Source organism: Mustela putorius, unplaced genomic scaffold (assembly GCF_011764305.1).
Source record: "Mustela putorius furo isolate JIRA1106 unplaced genomic scaffold, ASM1176430v1.1 tig00000695_pilon_pilon_pilon, whole genome shotgun sequence".
NCBI classification, from domain to species: domain Eukaryota; kingdom Metazoa; phylum Chordata; class Mammalia; order Carnivora; family Mustelidae; genus Mustela; species Mustela putorius.
In genome coordinates, this window is record NW_025421447.1 from 3,817,722 (window position 1) to 3,839,504 (window position 21,783).

Genomic DNA, 21,783 nt, shown 5'->3' on the forward strand with positions numbered 1-21,783 from the left:
TCATCTAGAATCCACTACAGTCACACTTTTATTCTCATCATTCTCCTGAAACTGCTCTTGTCAAGGCTGCCAAAACCTTTTTGCTGAACCTAATGGTCAGCTCTTATCCTCAATTAATCTAATCATCAACATTTTACAGTTGATCCTTTCCTCTTCCTGGAAACATTTTCTTCACTTGGTGGGGGAAAAAATAAATTTTGAAATGAAATAAAAATAGCTAAAATTAAGAATTCAATTTAAGAGTTCAACAGGAGAGAAGTCACAGCTGAAGAGAAAATAGTAAAACAGAACATGAGGAAGAAGAAAAAATTCAAAATGTAGGAAAAGGAAAAAAATGTAATATTAAACACACAAACAAAAAATAGCAAATGGAGTGAGAAAGTGTATCTTATATTTTGGTTAGAGTCTTGGAAGTAGAAGAGAGCGAGAAAACAAGGCAAAAGCAATATTTGAAGAAGTAATATTTGAGAGTTTTCCAGGCAATATCAGGAATCAACAGATTTCAGAAGGCCAACCAATCCCATACTAGATAAATAAAGCGACATCATTACTAGAGAAATCAGTAAAACTGCATAAGATAAAAAACAAAGACAAAAATTGTAAAAATAAAACAAAAACAAAAACCCCAGAGAAAAAGGAGAGATTACATTCAAATCAGCAGCAGTCAGACCACTGACTAACTTCTGAAAAACAAAAATCAAATGCAAATTTTTTCAATATTCTGAGAGTAACTGCCTCCTACACTTACGTACTTAAAAAAAGTCTTCAATAATTAAAGTAAAATAAAGGCACTTTCAGATTAAAAAACACTGAAACAGCTCTTCCCAAGCAGACTAACACAAAAGAAATTTCTAAATGATGTTTCTCAGGCAGAAGACAAATGATTCCATATGGAAAGACAGGCATGGAAAGATATAAAGAGAAAGGCAACCATAAATACATGGATAAATCTAACATTGATCATACAAAAGTATATAAATTCTGGCGCTTAATACTCAAAGCTACAGCAAATAACAACTGCATATATGTGGATGACACTAAATGGAATTAAAATATTCCAAGGTCTCTACAGTGTCCAGGATGAGGGTAAATGCAGTAAATATTACTATGCTTTATAAACCAAGGGATAAAATTAATGAAAAAAGAAAAACTTAAGATTAAGGCTAATTTTTAAATTAATCACTGAAAGAACAGAAGTGAAATACAATGAAAAACATAGAAGGACAAATGGAAGTAAAGTATATAAACAATAAAAAAAAGCTATAGTGGTTTAATATAACTAATTCAAAGAGAGAAAGAAATAAAAACATAGATCAAGGAGGAAAATAGAAAAAACATGGTAGATTTAAAATTAATTATTTCAACAATTATTATAAAGACAAGTAGACCTAATTATTCAGTAAAAAATAAATACTGCTAGACTGGATTTAAAAATTAACTATATGCTTTATTCAAGGGACATAGCAAAACCATAAAGTGATAGAAAGGTTGAAAACAACAGAAGAGAAAAGGAGCACTATTGAAAACATTAACCAAAAGATAGCTACATTAATAGACTTAAAGGCAAAAAGCATGACTTCAGTGTATGTCTCTACTGGAATATAACCATCCATTTTTAATTGCCTTTTCTGCTACTTGGTTATCATGGGTAATGATGTATAAATTAATCTCCAAGAGCCATTTTGTTAGACAAAAAGCTTTGATACTTTCTTCTTTACCCTTCAACTATAATGAACAAATAAATTTTTAAAGATATCTTATTTTTTAAATTTGTGTGTGATTACTGTCATATTATAATTTAGGATGATTCCCTGGCCACAGCCTGCACTGAAGTCAGAGCTTCTACCGTAGATGAATCCTAGGTTATCAAATGCCTGGTGTCAAGGGAGACTGCCAGAAAGAACCACAAGAAAGCACCCAGGCATGGGGCTGGGTAGATGGTGGTGCCAGATTCCTTGCCTGCCTTGCCCAGCTTTCTGCTTACACTTTTGTCTCTGTCTCCCATAGTCTATCAAATGCTCATTGATGTGGCTCCTCTCATGCCAACTGCTTTCCTGATCACAGGGCCAACAGTGGGAAGTATTTGGTCCAGAACAATCTTCCACTACCCCCACTGAAGTTCCAACATTGTCCCCCAACCCTCACCCCTTAATTTTGTTTCCTCAGAACACCAAAACTGGTGATGGCCATTCCTCTGTCCTACTTCTTGGGGTATCCCCTAAATTATTGTGTTTCCTAAGTGTGTAGCAAAGAAACAGAGGTTGTATACTCTCCTGCACTTTCAGCCTTCTGGAGCTGACATTCTGGACAGAGTAAAGATAAGGTGCACATGCTTCTGCTTTGGCAGTTATCACATTATCACTTGATGTAGTCACATTTATGAAGTGTGGCCATGTGATCAGTCAAATCAGTTAGAGAGTTCAGTCGTTAATTGAGTGGTTGACAATTTAAACTGACTGGCTTTTGATTGGCTTTAGAACTTCCTAGCACTTCTCCCACACTTCAGTTTCTCTCTTGTTCTGAACAGTTTTCATTCTACATTTGCTATGCCCACCTAAATCAGAAAGTCTGAATACTCCTCTCTTTGTAAAGTACCTGTAGCTGTCTGATACGCTTTTTCTGATAGAAAAGGCAAATACTTAGCATTCAAAAGAACAACTGACTTCTCAGACACTAGGTTCCTGAAGTTAACTTAATGTATGATTTTGACCATTCATGATAAAATGACCTGTACAATGACCTATAGAGAGAAATTTTCTATTGGCCAAATTTCTCAACTTTCTGGTCCAACTTAATACATAGGTGGTTCAAGAAAAGTTAATGGAATAGCAACCTAAAGGAGAGATTGCGACATTCTTTATGTTCCTCAAGTCTCCTTCCAGGGATATATATATACATGTATCATGACAACAGAAAATCAGAATCAGGATTGACAAGGAAGGGAAATCTTCTGGCCTTTATCCACAAGTAATTCCCAAAGAGAAAAACACACACTGAAGTTATTCTTCATATTCTAAGATACTTATCTGCTAGTAGGTGATGTCATGATATTAGAAGTTTTGCACATGAGTATGGCAAGAATATCAGTTCCAAATGTTACATACATGTCCCCAGCAACATACAAGAACTTACTTTACACCCTAGAGGAATAGTTGTGCAACTCACGCCAAGCACTAATCCTTCCATGATCATAGCCCTTGTCCTAGTCCCAAGGCTGCAAACCACTGTGCAGGGACACTCTTTAATCATTTTTATTTTCCAAACACTGCCCACTTTATTCTTTCTCTCCCTCTCCTCAACTGACTGCAGTGTTGCCCCTGCCTGTTGGATCTTTGCATAGACCAGACTTGCCCTTATAATAAAGTCTCAAAAAGAGGTAGTAAATGAAGTTACTGTGGTGAAGAAAAACAGTTAATTGTATGGGCCTGCAATCAAACCTGGGACAGTCAGGCAGGAGGTGAGATGCTTGCTACTTAAGCACCAGTATTCTTAGGTTAAGGTGTCCTTTGGCTTCTAACATATCCGATTACTTCATGAGGTTGCTTCTCTCACAACCCACAGCAGGCCCAAAGATTTCATCTACAGGGTTTCACAGAAATTGAGCAACCTATCTATACAGGGACTCAGTGACCGCACAGATCCCAGCTATATTAAGCAGCCCCCTCTGGAGCCTGATCTGGGATGGAAGAGAACCTCAGGTGGGATCTGCTCCTTCGAAAGGGTACAAATTCTCAGCTGAAGAATCCAAAACTGTCCCTGTGTGGAAACTTCTGTGCTCCTAGGACACCTCTGAAGCTTGACTCTGAAAAATTCCCATAAAACCAAATTTCAAAATATATTCTCAACGGAGCTTCCTATTGGGCGTTTTGGTAGCCTTTATCCCAGCTGTCAGGAAACTGACTTGGTGAAACTGAAAAATTAGTACCTCAGGTTTACCAGCACAGTGACTCATTTTGTTCTTGCTTCCGTATTACCAATCCCTTTCAGAGGACTTGTACTTCTCCAATTTGTATATGTGTTTCAAGCCAACACAATCCCGAACCCACTAGCTCTACGAGTTATCCACCACAGTTCTTTCCCAACACCTTCTCTGGCTCCCATGACCATGAAAGGAAGGACTACTGTTGGTTAGCTACTGTGGTGGTGGAAGTGGATTTAGGCAATAGTTATGTCCAGCTTTCCACCATGGAATGATCAGTGAGAATGCAATGTGGCAAATGGATTGAAGTAGACTAGGCTGGCTGTAAGAGAACGAGTTTTTTATCTACTTATATTAATGGAAGTAAGAGGTGATAGATGGAACAAAAGACCTCTATGTTAATATTTCAACAATAAAGTATTTCTTTAAAATAGTCTACTTGTCATACAGCTAGTAAATCAAAGCCAATTAATTTGGGAAATTAGGTTCTCCAAAACATTGATTGCAAACTTAATCTTTTTATCTTATATCCATTCAAATGTTTTATACACATTAAAAAACCAGATGCATTCTAAGGTTACAAGATTGATCATTACTCTTTTACAAAAAAAAAAAAAATTAAAAGCTACAAAGGACTAACTACATAGACTAGAATTTATTTCTTCATTATATCTATCTTGATTCTGTTCTTTCCCCTCCTTTCCATCTGATACTAATTTTGGTTCCAATTCTTATTTCTTCCCTGGATAAGAATTTTACTCACCTAACCTACAAGTTAGGTTACATTCCCAGAACCACTAAGACAACAGTTTGAGGTTGACAATTGAAGATTTAGGAAGAAAAACATGGGACCTAGATGAATTTCTTATGTTTTTCTATAGGAGTCTGTTATGCAGCTGGAAAGAGCCCCTCTCAGAATTAAGAGTTTGATCAGACAAATCAGGTATTATTTTTATATGTATAGTTTTGTCTAGTATAAGTTTTCTATAAAAACCTTTGGTTTGGGTGCTTTTATTAGGTATTAGCACTCTAAAAAGCCAGTTTGGGAATACGGTCAACTTGTTCTGGATACCCCTAGATTTCACCTATAGCACACCACAGAAATAGGCATTGGTGGTCCAGTGGCAGAACCCTTGCCTCCCATGTGGGAGATCCAGGTTTGATTCCTGGCCCGTGAGGTTTTCATATTTTTATCCCACAAAATTATACTGCGTAGGCAAATAGCGTCATTTAGGAGTTTTGGTTGCTATTGCTGCAGTGCTTGCATTGAGCAACCACCGTCTTTGAAAAGGGGAGTGTTTCCGGGTGGTTTGCAGTTTAGACTGGACTTAAGGCCACAGTTACTTTCAGTCTTTCCCCTACAGGACCCACGGAACGCAAAGGGCCACCAGGTCACTGAGGCCCGTGCTGGACCTGGGGTCGGCCGCTGGGCCACGTCTCACCCAGGAGCAAGAGCAGCAACGGGAAGGTCGCCGGAGGGGAGCCGCTGCGGGGCCCGGCAGACACCCCAGTGGCCGGGGCGGCGTTGGCAGCCCCGAGGAAGGCGCAGGCCGGTGGGCGTCAGGGGGGCTGCGGCCAGAGGCCCCTCGCTCGTGCCGCCGCACCGCACACCTACAACCGAGTAGTTTGCGTGACCGGCCGCCGCGGTCCACGGTCCTCCCGCCGGCCCATAGCGGTTCCGGGGAAGGACTCCGCGTGCCCGGCGATGCGCCTCAACAGGTGTGGGCCCGAAGAAGAAGAGTATACTTGTGAAAGGAAGAGGAACTAAAGACTCCGGGAACCGTGGACCCGGGTTTGTTCTCTAGCTCTTGGGCTCTCCTTGGAAAGGATTCTGATTAGAGGGTAGTAAGGGCGTGACTGCGTTAGACACTGTGGGTGATTAACTTTCATCTAAAAATAGCTTAAAATTTAAGTTTTTTAAGCTTATTTTCAAGTCACCAACATTTTTCCTTTTTAATAATTTATTCATGTCCAAGGACTTTCTTATTCTGGCATTATATCTTTCTACATTTTACTGTAAACTGATGGTGATTTTTTTTAAAAGTCCTTACCTGGGCAAGACTGTGTTGAAATCATCAGGGTTGTTACTATTTTAACTTGTTTGGGAATCCCTGTATTTGTTGGATAAACATTGTAATGTGATACATAATTTCTCATTTTTTAAGATTTTTCTCTAAACAGGAGTCAGGCTGTAGAGAGAACAATCTAGGGGCCTTGATCTTATTATAAAAAGGAAAATGATACAGTACTTAGGTGAGGAGGCACACTGAAAAGACTCATCAGGTACCAGGGATTGACCCTGGATGATCAACTTGAAAACAATACCATAGTCAAGCTATTAGACTTTAAAGGTAAAGAAAACATCTTCAGGTTCTCCAGGTGAAACTATGAAATAGGTTACAAACTCAACAGAATTAGATGACCACTAACACAGAAAGCAAGGCAACAGTGAAGCAGCATTTTCAAGAAACTTACATAAAGGGATGCCTGGATGGCTCAGTTGGTTAAGCAGCTGCCTTCAGCTTGGGTCATTATCTCAGGGTTCTGTGATCAAGTCCCCCATTGGGCTCTCTGCTCAGCAGGGAGCCTGCTTCCCTTCCTCTCTCTCTGCCTGCCTCTCTGCCTACTTGTGATCTTTCTCTCTGTCAAATAAATAAATAAAATCTTAAAAAAAAAATTTAGCCTGAGTGAAAAAATAAATAAATAAATTTAGCCTGAGTGCCTAAACCCTCTGATGTCCAAAATCCGACTGTATAAATAATGTCCTATTGATTGGCAAGTTAAAAATTTTAATCTCAACAGCTCTGACTGGAGTGTTAACAGATATCTACCAGCAAGAGTGACTGATAAACCTCGTCAGTTTTCAGGAGCTTGCTTGCCAAATAAAGTTTCTTAGGACTATGTAGATAAATCTTTCTGGCAATGCTCAATCCTTCTAGCAGCCGAAAGGAAATAAATGAACAAAAAACCCGTTTTTTTCTCATAGAGAACTAGAGTTTCTGATACAGATGCTACCACTGCATGCTAAACTTGTAAGTCCTGCCAAAGTTTGACCTGTTTGTTTTACAGCAAAAATTGTTCTTCCACTGTCTTATGGCCTTCATACTTTTTGATGAGAAATCTACACTATGGTTCAAAGTTTGAAAAGTACAGAAATAACATTAAAGTAATAATCTCCATTGCCTCCAAACTGAACTGTCCAAAATAAACAGTGTTTAAAATACAGTGAGTATAATTTCAAAAATGGTGGAATTAGAGCACTAACTGATGGTTTGGCCAGAGGACCAAAAAATTCCCAAATCTCATTCTGCCAATAACCTAGGTTCCCTGGTGGGTGCAAGGGTTCCTGAGGGAGATATACACACCAAGAAAAGTGGCAACATGTATATAATCACAATTTGTTAATGGTAGGGCTTGTGTCACAGTAGAGGGAAGCCTAGGAAACCAGTCAGTTAAAGGTCTTAGAGGGTTTTCCTTCTGTCTAAGCACAAAACCACCTTAACCAAACTTCCCCAAATGAATCCGATGGTACAAGTTCTTTGAACAGAGAGTGCCAGGAAAAAAAGGTGGATAGATGCAGGATTAGAAGTTCCACTTGTCACCAGCCAGGCTGACAGTTTTGATGGTCAGGTAGGAAAGGGGCAGCAGAACCCACACCCTTTCGTATGATGTTTTATTATAGTGTGTCCTCAACCATTAGAAAAGGAAGCTCAGTATCTATCCTGGTATGTGAAGGATGAGAAAAGTGTTTGCTCCTCCACTGGAAATTAAGGGTTGGGAAGGAGGAAAAAAAATTCTACACGAATATTTCCCTTTGCTTTTCTGATCTCATTCCAAATAACAATAAGAGAGACAAATTAGGTAAGTCCTTCAAAAAGCCATTTTCCCCCATGGTCATTCCTGTGTATCATACTGGGTCAGGAAATGGGCAACAACTGACCAAAGGAGGCCATTTTACTATTATAGAATAGCCCTCTAAAGTATGTGAGAACACGGCATAAATTCAGTTAATCTCAGGGCTACACTAAAAGGTTACAACACCTTCCTACTATACTTCATTTTTGGAATCATAAATAGCAGCAGTACGGTATGTATTACTGTGTCGCTGAACACAGCTCGTCAGGTAATGTTATACAGTGTGCAACACATGACAGCATAAGCCAACTATATCAGTGTGAATAATGTAAGATTTGAAATTTTATTATTAAATCTTATTATTTTTATTGTTTATTATTATATTATTAACTTCTTATTATCACTGAATTTCCTTTAGAAATAAATAAAAATATAGAAAAATTACTGATCCAATAAAGCAAATTCCCTCCACTAATGTTCTCCTCAAAACAGATAAAGTGGAGGCCCCTGGTTGGTTCAGCCAGAAGAGTAAGTGACTCTTGATCTCCGGGTCCTCAGTTTGAGCCCTACATTGGGTGTCAAAATTACTAAAAATAAATAAACAGAAAGGATGAATACTTACCATTTACATCGACATGGATGGAACTGGAGGGTGTTATATTGAGCAAAATAAGTCAATCAGAGAAAGAATTATTGATTTCACTCATATGTGGAACATAAGAAACAGCGAAGAGCATCATAGGGAAAGGGAGGGAAAACTGCGTGGGAAGTCATCAGAGAGGGAGACAAACCCTGAGAGACTCTTAACTATAGGAAACAAACTGAGAGTTGCTGGAGGGGATGGGAGGGGGAATGGAGTAATTGCCGGATGGGCAATAAAGAGGGCACCTAGTGTGATGAGCAACTGATGAATTATTGAACTCTACATCTGACACTAATGATGTACTATTTGTTGATTAATTGAATTTAAATTTTTAAAAAACTGAAATAATTAAAATAATAAAATAACTCTTATCTTCCTTCTTTTTTTTCTTTTTCTTTTCTTTTTTTTTTATAGAGAGAGCTGAGCAGGGTGTTAGGGGTGGGCAAAAGGAAGGGCAAAGGGAAAGGGAGAGAGATTCTTAAGCAGGATCCAGGCCCAGCATGTAGCCCTAGGCAGGGCTGGATCCCACCACCCTGAGATCACGACTGAGCAGAAATTAAGAGTGAGAAAACTCCTATCTTCCTTTTAAAAAAATAAAGTGGCCATCAAAACGAACATTGAATTATTAAAACAACTTCTCTCTGGTTTTTAAAAATCTGCTCTGCTTCCAACCATTGTTAGGTCTTCAGAAGCTGTCATCTTCATTTCTGGTGCTCATGTATTTCTCCCAACACTTCCGAAGATGGATTTAGGGACCCTCCTGTGCACCACTTCCCCAAGTTCCTCAAGGTGAAACATGTCCATGAAACTATTCAAGTAACAGCTCCAAAGCCACAAAATTTAGAATCCGCAAGACCACTCAGGCAAAAAGTCCAGACTTAAACGTTTACTACAACTAATCTTACGTGGAAGAAAAGGTAAACACCCGAGCAGAACATGGAGACTTCAAGATCGCTGAGATAATAGGCAATTCTTCCAGTTTATTTGTCCCTTGTGGACTCAAAGGCTATGGGAAAATCAACTCTGAAGAGGTTGGTTGGTGGTAAATAAAGTTTGAGATTATATTTAAAACACAGAAAATTTATAGTGCTAGTTTTAAATGCGCGGTGGGGGAATGAACAAGTTGCGGCGCATAATTGGTGCTTACAGGTTGGTGGGTAGTAAAGAGGAGAGTCTGAAATTCTCCATTTCACTTAGCAGTTCTACTTTCTGGAATGTAGCCTCAAAAAATAGTGAGCTTTATTTTCCCGCCAGTCTTAGGACGAGAACCAAAACACACAAAACTCAACAAACTGTGGAACAACGACCCATTCCCTGACCGGGAGTCGAACCCGGGCCGCGGCGGTGAAAGCGCCGAATCCTAGCCACTAGACCACCAGGGAACCGCGAAAGTTCTCTTCTTAAAAATCCTCTGAGAGGAGTTAGCCCTTGCCTGATCTCTCTAGAAAAGCCTCCCGGATCTGCCTTTACCTTGCCTCCCGCTCTTGAAAAGAATTCTCCCTAAGTCCATTCCCTCCCTGCTTTCTCAAAAAAAGAGCCCCACAAGAAAGACCGATAGCTACGCGGGACAGCAGACGCGCCCCGGGCCCCCCCGCCAGGTCCACACGTCCCGGCACCAATACCCGCCTGGCGGCCGCTCAAAATCACCCTGAGAACGCGCCTTCATGAGGCGGCCGCGCGCCAACACCAAGTCTTGAAGAGGACCCGGCAGCGCAAGGCGCCCGGCTTAACACCCCGGAGTCCCCAACATCAGCCGGTGGACTCCGGGGGACGCAGTAACCCACGCGGCGCGGATCGAGACCGCTTTCAAGAAGCTTCGGCAGCCCGAACCGGACCCGGCTCCCGCCCCCCTACAACCCGCCGCCCTGCGCTTCCCCCCTACCTTAGCCGCTGAGCTGCACGCTAGGCCGGAACAGTCCTTTTCGACGCCGGCCTTTCTCCCACGCCACACAGCCGCTCTGTTCGAAGGCGTGTTTCTTCTCTTCTCCGCCGCGGTCTCGGAGCCACACGCTCTTCTCCCGGCGGCCCGCCTGTGGCGAACAACTCTCCCGACACCGGCGGCGAGGACTACGCTCGGACCCCGGGCTGGGCCGCCTTGAAGCCTCTTCCCCGCCCCGCCTCGAGGGGCAGGGGCAGGACTGGGCCCTTCCAGCGCGGCCCCTCTCGCGGGTCGGAGGCCCGCACTCCTGCGTGCCGCCCGCATGCCAGCTGCGGGCCGCGTCGATGAAATAGATCCGACCTGCGACGCGCAGGTCCGTGATGCGCGCGGCCGGCGGCGGCGAATTCGCGGCCTCCGCTTCCGCTGCACTCGCGGCCCCACAGTCCGCACCCGCGTGCCCTAACGTCCCGGCCGGACTGAGCACCCAAGACGCCCCAACGGGAGGGACCCGGAGGAGAAGGGCAGCCTCCCCTTTCGGTCCTGTCCGATATTAGCTTCCCAGAACGCTCCGGAGGAGACAGAACGCGAGAGGTGGAAACAGAGCCGAGGGAAAGGAAGGATTTTCCTCATCTAAAAACCGCATGAAGATGAAATCGGGGTCCGGTCGCGGGTGACGGTGAGTCGAGTCCCCCTCCCCAGTGGGAGCCAAAGCCTTGGCCCGGCCACCCGAGAGTAAGCAGCCCCTGCTCCTTTGGGCGTTTGAACGTGTCCCCCCTTGGGCTTTCTGTGGATTCCAAGGATGCAACTGGTAAATTTATTTTTAATGCCCTTCCTTGAAGTAAGAGTACTTTAAAATCTCTTAACAGAAGACACGGTTTCTGGTAGGTTTTGAATGAGGTCTTCCAGGTGTGGGGGAAACTAGAGAAAGCAGCTACAGCTGAGAATCACACACGCCCAGGAACTGCACTTCAGCCAGGTGGGTTTGTCTCTTAGGCTGGGCCTATGTTATTTTAAATGCATCTTTGATTGAATTTAAGATAAATTTAGGACGTTTATGAGGAATAGTTTAATTTTCATAGGCTTTAACTTAAATACACATTTTTAAAGTTATATAACAAGCACATGAAGCCTGCCAGTTTTACAAAAATGGGAAAGAAATTATGTATAAATTCGAAAGCATCATAAAATGGCCTGTATTTAATGGCCAGTATTTAGTGGTTGTTTCCACTAAAGGTCTTTTCCCCCTTGGATAGGTAACGTCTAACTTCTTTCTATAAAACCTGACAATCACTGCAAAAACCAAAATTCGACTTTCTAGTTCCAACCTACTCTTCCTTACACCTTTTCTCATCATCTCTCCCTAATCTTTTCTAATGCAATTTTTAAAAAGTCAATTTTTACATAGCCTCCAATTTCAACCTCATGGTCAACAACTATCAGTCCAGTTAATTAGAGGCCCTCCTGGGAATTTGATCTCCCCACAAAGAAAAGAGAATTCCAAACCAAACATTGTATTTATGGTCATAAATAATAGAAAAGTTTGCTCTAGCCAAACACCTGGAAAATGAACTTTTTTTTCCAATAAGAATCTAGATTCATGGTTGAATGTTGCAGACATTTTGTCTCTAAAGGAAACTGGGGATTTATTTTTTCTAGGAGCTGCAACAGAGGGTCTTTGGCAAAGGGATCAGATATAATATGTGAGGACCTATGTCTTACAATGAAATGAGAGAAGTTAAGTGACCAGATTTTTATTTGTGTGGTGGCTACTTTGTTATGTACACGTTTCAAAATTTATTGAGCTCTGAAAAAATCAAACCTGGAAGAATTTAAGACTTACTATTAAGCTGCTTATTACTATAAACAAGACCGTGTGGGAGTGGCAGACGGGTTCATGTGTAAATAAAAAGAACTGAATTGAGACATGTAAAATAGACCTCCCTTCTCTGGTCAAATTATTTTCCAAAAAGAGACACTAAAGCAATTCAATGGGGAAAGGACTATCATTTCAACAAATAGCACTGGAACAAGATATCTACATAGTGAAAAAAACCTTTAATCCCTACTTTACAGTATACATGAAAGCTAATTTGAGTTGGATCATAGACTAAATCATACACACTACAAATATAAAATTTTAGAAGAAAATACATGAGACTATCCTTATGACCTGGTGGTAAGCAAAATAAATATCACACACCAAAAACATAAAAAAGAAAAATAATGTTAGACTTTAACAATATTAAATAAAAAATAATAAGTTAGACTTTTAAAATATTAAAATTTAGTCTAAATATTAAATTAAATAAGTTAAATATCAAATATCAAATAATTAATAATTAATTAATTTAAATATTGAATTAGACTTTAACAACAGTCATACTTAAAATATTAAACATTAAAATTATAAAATAATTAAAATATTAAAAATGTCTTCTCATTAAAGATACCATTCAGTGAAAAGGCAGAGCCAAATCACAGACAGGGATAAAATATTCACAGAACTTATCTGACAAAGACCCTATCTCCAGAATATAAAATGACCTCCTATAATCAATATTAGAAACTGAAACACCCGTTTTTTAAAAATGGGAAAAAGCTTAAACACTTCAGACAGAAAGATATACCAATGGCCAGTAAGCACATAAACGAGTGCTCAGTATCACTAGTTAGGGATATAGATACTAAAACTGCTTTGAAATACCACTGCACCCAGTAGCACGGCTAAAAAAGTGAAAAACACCGAATCTTTGTGAAGATGTGGAACAACTAGAACTCTCCCACATTTTTAGTGGGAATGTGTTATAGCCATTTTGGCTTTATAGTTTCTTATACATTTAAACAAATTTACATAAACATCCCTTTATTCCCATAAAATCCTTCACCTAGATATTCTTCCAAGAGAACTGAAAACATATGTCCATACCAAAAAGATTGTAACAAGAACGTTCATAGTGTTTTTATTCTCAATAGCCCGAACTAGAAACTACTCAAGTGTCCACTATCAGGACACTGATAAACAGATTGTGGTATATCCATATAATAGGATATTACTCAGCAATAAAAAGTCATGAGCCTTTTTTTTTTTTTTGAAGATTTTATTTATAACAGAGACAGACAGCGAGAGGGGGAACACAAGCACAGGGCAGCTGGAGAGGGAGAAGCAGGCTCCCCACTGAGCAGGGAGCCAGATATGGGGCTCTATCCCAGGACCCTAGGATCATGACCTGAGCCGAAGCCAGACACTTAACAACTGAGCCACTCAGCGCCCAAAAGCCACGAATTTTTATATACTCCACAATATAAATAAAACTCAGAGACATTATGCAGAATACAACAGCATACATACTCCATGATTCCATTCACAGGAATTTCTAGGAGAAGCAAAACTAAAGTGCAAAATATCAGCACAATTATTTTCAAAAATAATGCAGAGGATAATGACAATGGGGATGATGATCCTGATTATGATATTGAGCAGCTACTAAATTCAGGCACAGCCAACAACAGAATGAAGTAGCTACTCTTACTAGCCCATTTTTTAAAAAGATTTTATTTATGTGACAGAGAGAAAGATCACAAGTAGGCAGAGAGGCAGGCACAGAGAGAGGGGAAGCATCTTAGGGTCCTGGGATCATGACCTGACCTGACCTGAAGGCAGAGGTTTAACCCACTGAGCCACCCAGGCGCCCCTTATCAGCCCCATTTTACAGAAGAAAGAAGTGAGGCACATAAAATTTGAGTTACTTCTCCAAGGCCATACAAGGACAGAATCAGATTTAAAAACTAGAGCCTGTGCTCCTGAGCACAGATAGATCAGATCTTTTTTCTTCTCGGTCCTAGGTATTTCTGATTTTCTCAGATGTAGGTAGGGAGGGGTAAGAAGATAAGAGAGAAGGAAAAAGAGGGCAAAAGAGGAGTGAGCGATAGAAACACAAAGATCTGTAGTCAACAAAGAGCAGAACAGGAAACTATTATGAATGTTTTTACATCAAAGGTTATAAAAATTTCTGGGAGATTTGTGATCTGCAAGCAAGCTAAAGATTCTTATGCTGAAGTGGTTAAGTATTGTGCTGAGGTCAGAAAATTAGTCACAATTTTTAAAGTTGAAAACTAATACATTAAAGTTTCTAGACGAAAATGTGGGAAAATGTACTTACAGTCTTGGGCAGGAGAGATGTTTTAGAGAGTAAGATACCTTAACAATAAAAGAAAAAATGAATCAGATTCCGTCAAAAGTAAAAACTTATGTTCATCAAAAATCACCGTAAGAGGGGCACCTGGGTGGCTCAGTGGGTTAAGCCTCTGCCTTCAGCTCAGGTCATGATCTCAGGGTCCTGGAATGAGATCGATCCCTGCATTGAGCCCCTCATCTGGCTCTCTGCTTGGACAGGAGACTGTTTTCCCTCTCTCTGCCTGCCTCTCTGCCTGCTTGTGATCTCTCTCTCTGTCAAATAAATTTAAAACAAACAAACACCATAAGAAAGTAAAAAGGCAATCCATAGAGTAGGAAAAGATATTTGCAGATTTCTTATCTGGACATGACTCAAATTGAATGGACAGAGAACTTTTAGAAATCAGTAATAAAAACCAAAACATTAAAAATTAGCAAAATACCAGAATAGGCTTGCTTCACAAAAGATAATTTCTAAATGGCCAAAAGACAAAAGGAAAGATGCTTACTTATTATTTATTAGGGAAGCACAAATTAAAACCACAGTGAGATACTACCTTTATGCACTCACAGCAACTTTTAAAGAGGGAGAACACCAACTGCTGACAAGATTATAGAGTAACTATACCTCATTGCTGCTGACAAGGTAAAATCACACATTCTGGAAAATTGGCTGTTCCTAATAAAGTTAAATTTACACCAACCCCAGGACCCAGCAATTTCGCTACAAAGTATATACTCAAAAAATGAATGCACATGTGTAAGGACCTTGTTCACAATGGCCAAAACTATAAATTATCCAAGTATCCATCAACAGCAGTATGAGCACAGGAATAACATTCATCAAGAACACTGTAATAATAAACTCAACAGCATGGATGCATCTCAGAAAAAAAAATACATTCACTACTGTGAATTTTAGAAATAGTCAACATTAACCGCTGGAGATAGAAATCAGAACCTTTTAGTCTACTTAATTATATGTTTTTGTTGAACCATTTTAAAGGAAGTTACATTGAACTTAAATACTTCAGCATGCAAATGACTTCACCGACTCCAATATTACTTAATTAAGTCAATCCACTAGACTGGGATCAGCAAACTTTCTTTTGTAAAGTGCCCAGGAGTAAGTATTTTAGGCTTTGTTGAAACTACTCAACTCTGCCATTGGATTACAAAAGCAGCCATAGATAATACATACATGAATAAGTATGGTTGTGTTCCAGTAAAACTTTATTTACTAAACAAGTTGTGTGTGGATTTGGCCAGCAGGCCATAGTTTACTGACCCCTGCACAAAAATCACAGTTCTTTCTCATACTCAAAGTATCACAACTCATGCCAGTGGGAATTCCTTTAAGCCAGCTGTGGGTGTCTCTAAAAGACCCTAGTGGAGGGGCACCTGGGTGCCTCAGTAGGTTGGAGCCTCTGCCTTCAGCTCAGGTCATGATCCCAGGGTCCTGGAATCAAGCCCCGCATCGGGCTCTCTGCTCAGCAGGGAACCTGCTTCCCTTTCTCTCTCTCTGCCTGCCTTTCTGCCTTCTTGTGATCTCTGTCTTTCAAATAAATAAATAAAATCTTAAAAAAAAAAAAAGACCCTAGTGGATTATTAATGAATCACCGCCTTCTGGGAATGGTATTAAAGATAAAAACCTGGATACTCTGGATAATCATGGAACTTTTTGATGTCGCTTTTAGATTAGTTCAGTTCACAGTGCTATAGTACATTGTAACTTAATTTATTTTGTATATATAAAACGTTCATTGGAAAATGACAGTGGGGTGCCTGGGTGGCTTCATGGGTCGAGGCACTGTTTCTTGATTTTGGTTCAGGTCATGATCTAAGGGTCCTGGGATTGGATCCGAGCTGGGCTCCACACTCAGTGGGAAGTCTACTTCAGGATTCTCTCTCCCTCTCTCCTACCCCCATCTTACTCCATCTCTATCAAAAATAAATAAATACATCTTCTTTTTAAAAATAACGGTGATTTGGGACACCTGGCTCAGTCCGTAGAGCATCAGATTCTTCATCTCGGGGATCGTGAGTTCCAGCCCCATGTTGGGTGTAGAGATTACTTTAAAAAAATAAATAAAATTTTAAAAATAACAATGATTATGCCTGTTTGGGGTCTTGTGATTTTTTTCTTTTCTCTTGGGCTCAAAATCTTGATTGTCAGTTAACAAAGTTACTTCTCTAACTTGTTGCTAAAACATAAATAAGGCCCTTTCAAAACAACAAAAAAAATCAGAATGGTTTGCTTAAGCACAGCACAAGTAGGTGGGAATTGGCTAGAAAGGGCTGTACTGATGTTTCTGGGCTGATGGAAATTTTGTATAGCTTTAACTAGGTGTGGATGTTTTTACATCAAAAATGCTAAAGGAGGCACGGCCAGATGAAGTCAGCTATATGGTGTGCCGTGATCTAATAGTGGTTAGTACTTTGTGCTGTGGCCGCAACAACCTCGGTTCGAATCTGAGTCATGGCAGTATCTGGCATCTTTCTTGAACACATTTGGTACATGTTTTAGCCCTGGTGTTAATCCTCTTACCACTCTTTGGGGCCTAAGATCAAGGTTTGCGGTGTCTCCCTAATACTTTGCAGTTATAAGGGGAGGAAACCCTACTGTGCACTAAACTGGGGTCAAGTATTCTGTCTTCCAGAACCATGCTCTATATCTGAGCATGCACAGAACTATCCCAAAAGAGAAAGAGCCACCTGTAGCTTCCACTTATGTAACAGTGTAGACATGAACGTTTTTCTGGTTGAGATATTGCAGTTGTTGATGGGGTCTTTTTAGACACTATGACAATGAGCTTTTTATGAGTTCGTACAACAAAATCTAATAAAACCCAATTTCCATACCATTCTCTGCCCCTCCAACCCAACTTTCATTCTAATTGTACATATTGAAGTCTAATTCATGTAGAACACAATCAGGATCTTAAGTGCACAACACAAAGAGCCTTCTTCACAAAGGCCAAATACTGCTGTGGCTCAGATTCGAGCCAGGGTTGCTGCAACCACAATGCAGAGTGTTAACCACTATACGGTCACAGCACACAGCAAAGATGCTGCCAATTGGTGTGTGTCCTTTAATATTTTTGATACAAAATATTCACAATATTTTCTTGCTTTGTTCTTGAACAACTACAGGTTCTTGCACTTTTCTCTCTGTCGGGTCCTCTCTCTTCATTTCTCTCTCCCCATTCTGATACAAAATAAAAAACCATTCTCATCTCTCAGGATCTGGCCAGTGCATCTCCACAAGCCTCTTGGGAGGTCTCCTTGTCTTCAATCATGCCTCTCCTACTTCTTTCCAGTCTCCTGAAGGTTCCCTTTTGGCCTCGACCCTTTTCCCGCTCCCTCACACTGACCCTATGGACCCCACTGAAGACAGAATGCGGAATGTGGTTGAACTGAGTCCTGGAGCTTAAGCTGCACAGATGGTGCGCTGTAAGTCCCTCTGCTGCCCAGCCCATGGGACATTGCAGGCTTCGAAATCAGTTGACAAAAATAAAATCTTTAGGGGCCCCTGGGTGGCTCAGTAGGTTAAAGCCTCTGCTTTCAGCTCAGGTCATGATCCCAGGGTCCTGGGATCCAGCCCCGCATCGAGCCCCGCATCGAGCCCTGCATTGAGCCCCACATTGAGCCCCTCACCGGGCTCTCCGCTCGGCAGGAAGCCTGCTTCCTATCCCCCTCTCTCTACCTGCCTCTCTGCCTACTTGTGATCTCTGTCTGTCAAATAAATAAGTAAAATCTTTTAAAAAGAAAGAAAAAAATCTTTTTAGAAAAAAACTTCCCCCTTTTAAAAACATTTTTCTATTTTAGTTCTCAGAGTTCTTCAAAGGATTAAAAGCTTAACAGTGACAATGTATGGGGGAAAAAATGAAGACCAACCAAAGGAGAAAAGTAAAGACTGTTTATACAGAACTTACTAAAGCAAGGCCATCAGCCATGGTCGCTTGAGTTTTAAGAGTCTAAAGCTGCAGGGGGAGTGGGAAAGCTTTATAGTAGGAAAAAGGGAGGACTTAAGGTGTGCGCTCCTTGGAGGCCGTTGGCATGGGAAAGCTGTAAGTAGGTAACTAGAAGCTGAGCGTCCTGTATGACTGGTTAGCAGGCATATTTGACTTTTTTTTTTATTTATTTGACAGAGAGAGATTACAAGTAGGCAGAGAGGCAGGCAGAGAGAGAGAGAGGAGGAAGCAGGCTCCCTGCCAAGCAGAGAGCCCGATACGGGACTCGATCCCAGGACCCTGAGCCGGAGGCAGCGACTTAACCCACTGAGCCACCCAGGCCACTGAGCCACCCAGGCGCCCCATATTTGACTTTCTTAGGGTGGTCCTAGGTTGCAATGGGGATAAAAATTAGGGAAGTAATTAATTATTAAGTTATTGTTTTTTTAAGATTTTATTTATTTATTTGACAGACAGAGATCACAAGTAGGCAGAGAGGCAGGCAGAGAGAGACAGAGAGGGAAGCAGGCTCCCTGCTGAGCAGAGTGCCCGATGTGGGACTCGACCCTGAGATCATGACCTGAGCCAAAGGCAGCGGCTTAACCCACTGAGCCACCCAGGCGCCCTAATTATTAACTTATTAATCAAATCCTGGCCATTTTGAGCCAGTTGTTTCACAACTTTATTTTTTAGCTTCCTGGATTGTTACTGGAGTAAAAAGCCTGTCTTTCTACAAATCTGCAGACTTCTAGCAGGCTACTTCCTGGGGGGGCGGCTGCAGCTGGAGGACCAGAGTTCATCAGAGTCTATATATAGAGAAAGTCTATATATTCTATCTATATTTTTATATATAGTCTATATATTCTATATATATATATTTATATATTTTAAATATTCTATATTTTTTATATATTTATGTATACATAACATACTCATAACATATATACATGTGGTGTAGCCATTGTCCCTTTGTATGCTCAGACTCTAAAATGAGTTAATTCAGCAAGTCCTAATTGAGTGTCTTGGGCATTCAGCTTCCCTTGGGCCCCCCTCGACCAGCCTAGGGTGTAGAGGGGTGGCGGGTCGCAGTCCGGGTGTCTCCAAAGGTTCTGGCTTCTGAGGGGCAAGGCGGGGCGAGGCCATTTGCTTTCCCCAGTTTCGGAATCACCCAATGCACCGGTTTCAAACCTGAAAGACGACTTGATTTGTCGCTCTAATCTCCGGTTTTCCAAGGCTTTGGAGCCTGCCCAATCACACAGCAGGGACTGGTGGCCATTTGCGATTCGGAAGGAATCGCTATTATAAGGAAGAAAGAGAACACATTGTGTCTCTGTGGCGCAATTGGTTAGCGCGTTCGGCTGTTAACCAAAAGGTTGGTGGTTCAAACCCACCCAGGGACGGTACCGAGCTCTTTTACATCGGTTTGGTTTTCGCAGATTCGCCTAGGAAGAGTGCAAAATACCTCATTTCCCTCCTTTCAAGTGATATAAGGGCACCTTCTGGAGCTCCCCTGACTTCCCCGAAGATCTGCCAGAAGAAACATAGGAGACAGAGAAGTTCTGAGAAACAAGGAACAAGAGAGGCTTGGTGTAATCTGTCCTGAAGAGCATGTTTTGTGGGATGGGATCTTGTTTCTTTGGGCTAGTAACAAATTTTATGTACCTCAATTTTTCAACTGCATAATAGCATCTTGCAGGATGTGTCTGTATTTAGTAATTGTTCAGTCAATAATGCTATCAGTGGAATTGTGAGCATTGTTATCATTATCTTCTGCATTATTTTTGATGAAAGCATGTCTTTGTACTGTTACTTAAACTTTTATATTTTATTTTAAAAAACAAGTTGATCTGGCGCCTGAGTGGCTCAGGGTCCTGGGACCGAGCCCCACATTGAGCCCCACATTGGGCTCTCGGCTCAGCACGGAGCCTGCCTTCCCCTCTCTCTCTGCCTGCCTCTCTGCCTACTTGTGATCTCTGTCTGTTAAATAAGTTTAAAAAAAAATTTTTTTTTAAATAAAAATAAGTTGATCTTACAATAATCAAATAATCCTGCGGTCATCATCTGTGTACCCATCTCTTTTGGGTACAAGTATCTGTATGGGATAGAGTCCTATAAGTGCAATTGCTCTGTCATAGTGGTTACAGTACGTTTTTTAATGTAAATAATAAATTCTGTATATTGCCATCAATTGTAGTGGGATCAATTTATAGTTCAATTTAGGGCGCCTGGGTGGCTCAGTGGGTTGGGCCGCTGCCTTCGGCTCAGGTCATGATCTCAGAGTCCTGAGATCGAGTCCCGCATCGGGCTCTCTGCTCAGCAGGGAGCCTGCTTCCCTCTCTCTCTTCTGCCTGCCTCTCCATCTGCTTGTGATTTCTCTCTGTCAAATAAATAAATAAAATCTTTAAAAAAAAAAAAAAAAAAAAAAAAAAAAAAAAAAAAAAAAAAAAAAAAAAAAAAAAAAAAAAAAAAAAAAAAAAAATAAATTTATAGTTCAATTTATTTTTCTAACTAGGAGAATTCTTTTCCTCATACTCTTGCTAGCACAACACACTTTCTATACAATTATCTTTGGTCATCTAATGAGGGGAGTGTTGTCCTCCTGACTTAACTAACAGGGAGGTACAACAGATGACATGGTGGGCATTAAGCAGTAGGATATCTCTGCATCTACTCCTCTACTAAACTGCCAAGATATTTTTATATACCTGTAATTGATTTCTGTGGAGCCCTTTCAACCAGTGCAGAGAAGACTGGCTAGCGTGTCCTCTTTGTGCCAAGCAGTTTACTCAGAGGGAGAAGAAACTCACTAGTCCCAGAAGTTTGTTCCTCTTCCCCTCTCTCTATAAATAGCAAGGGTGAATTAGTATCTTGTCTCTATTTGTCAGGATTCTCCAGATAAACAATCAATTCAGAACTAATATATACAACATACTAATTCATCCTTAGCACTTCAGATAAGTAGGTAGGTAAGTAGGTAGATAGGTAGGTAGGCAGATAGACAGATAGACTAATCAATAAGATAGATGGATCATAGAGTAAGGAAGACAGAAACTTATTTTAAGGAATTGGATCACACAACTGTGGAGGCTTTGGCCTTGCAGGATAGGATGTCAGGCTAGAGACCCACAAAAGGCTAAGTTTGACTCCAAAGGCATTCTGCTGACAAAACTTTCTCTTTCAGGAAGGTTAGTCTTTCTCTACAAAGGCCTTTGACTGGGTGAAGCCCACTCACATTATGGAGGGCTAAATCAATAGACTAAAATCTGCTTTAATCAAAGTCTACCGGTTTAAATGTTAATCTCACTTAAAAATGCCTTTACAGGAACATCTAAATATTGTTTGGCCAAATATCTGGGTGCT

At 40.8% G+C, this 21,783-nt stretch overlaps 1 protein-coding gene and 2 non-coding genes across 6 annotated transcripts in view; 2 read left to right on the top strand and 1 right to left on the bottom strand.

The window, feature by feature from the left end:
• Positions 1-9,727: 9,727 nt before the first annotated feature.
• On the bottom strand, positions 9,728-9,799 carry TRNAE-UUC. Its single transcript has one exon. It is a non-coding gene; the product is annotated as a tRNA-Glu (tRNA).
• An 850-nt stretch (positions 9,800-10,649) lies between these two features.
• The window catches only part of LOC101673175 (myomegalin), a 47,423-nt gene continuing 36,289 nt past the window's right edge, over positions 10,650-21,783 (top strand). The window contains exon 1 of one of the 4 annotated variants that reach the window (XM_004776839.3): positions 10,650-10,972. The gene's annotated coding sequence lies outside the window, so the exon portion shown is untranslated. The remainder of the gene's footprint in view (positions 10,973-21,783) is intronic. The other 3 variants (XM_004776838.3, XM_004776837.3, XM_004776841.3) reach the window with 3 other exon arrangements.
• TRNAN-GUU lies at positions 19,750-19,823 on the top strand. Its single transcript has one exon. It is a non-coding gene; the product is annotated as a tRNA-Asn (tRNA).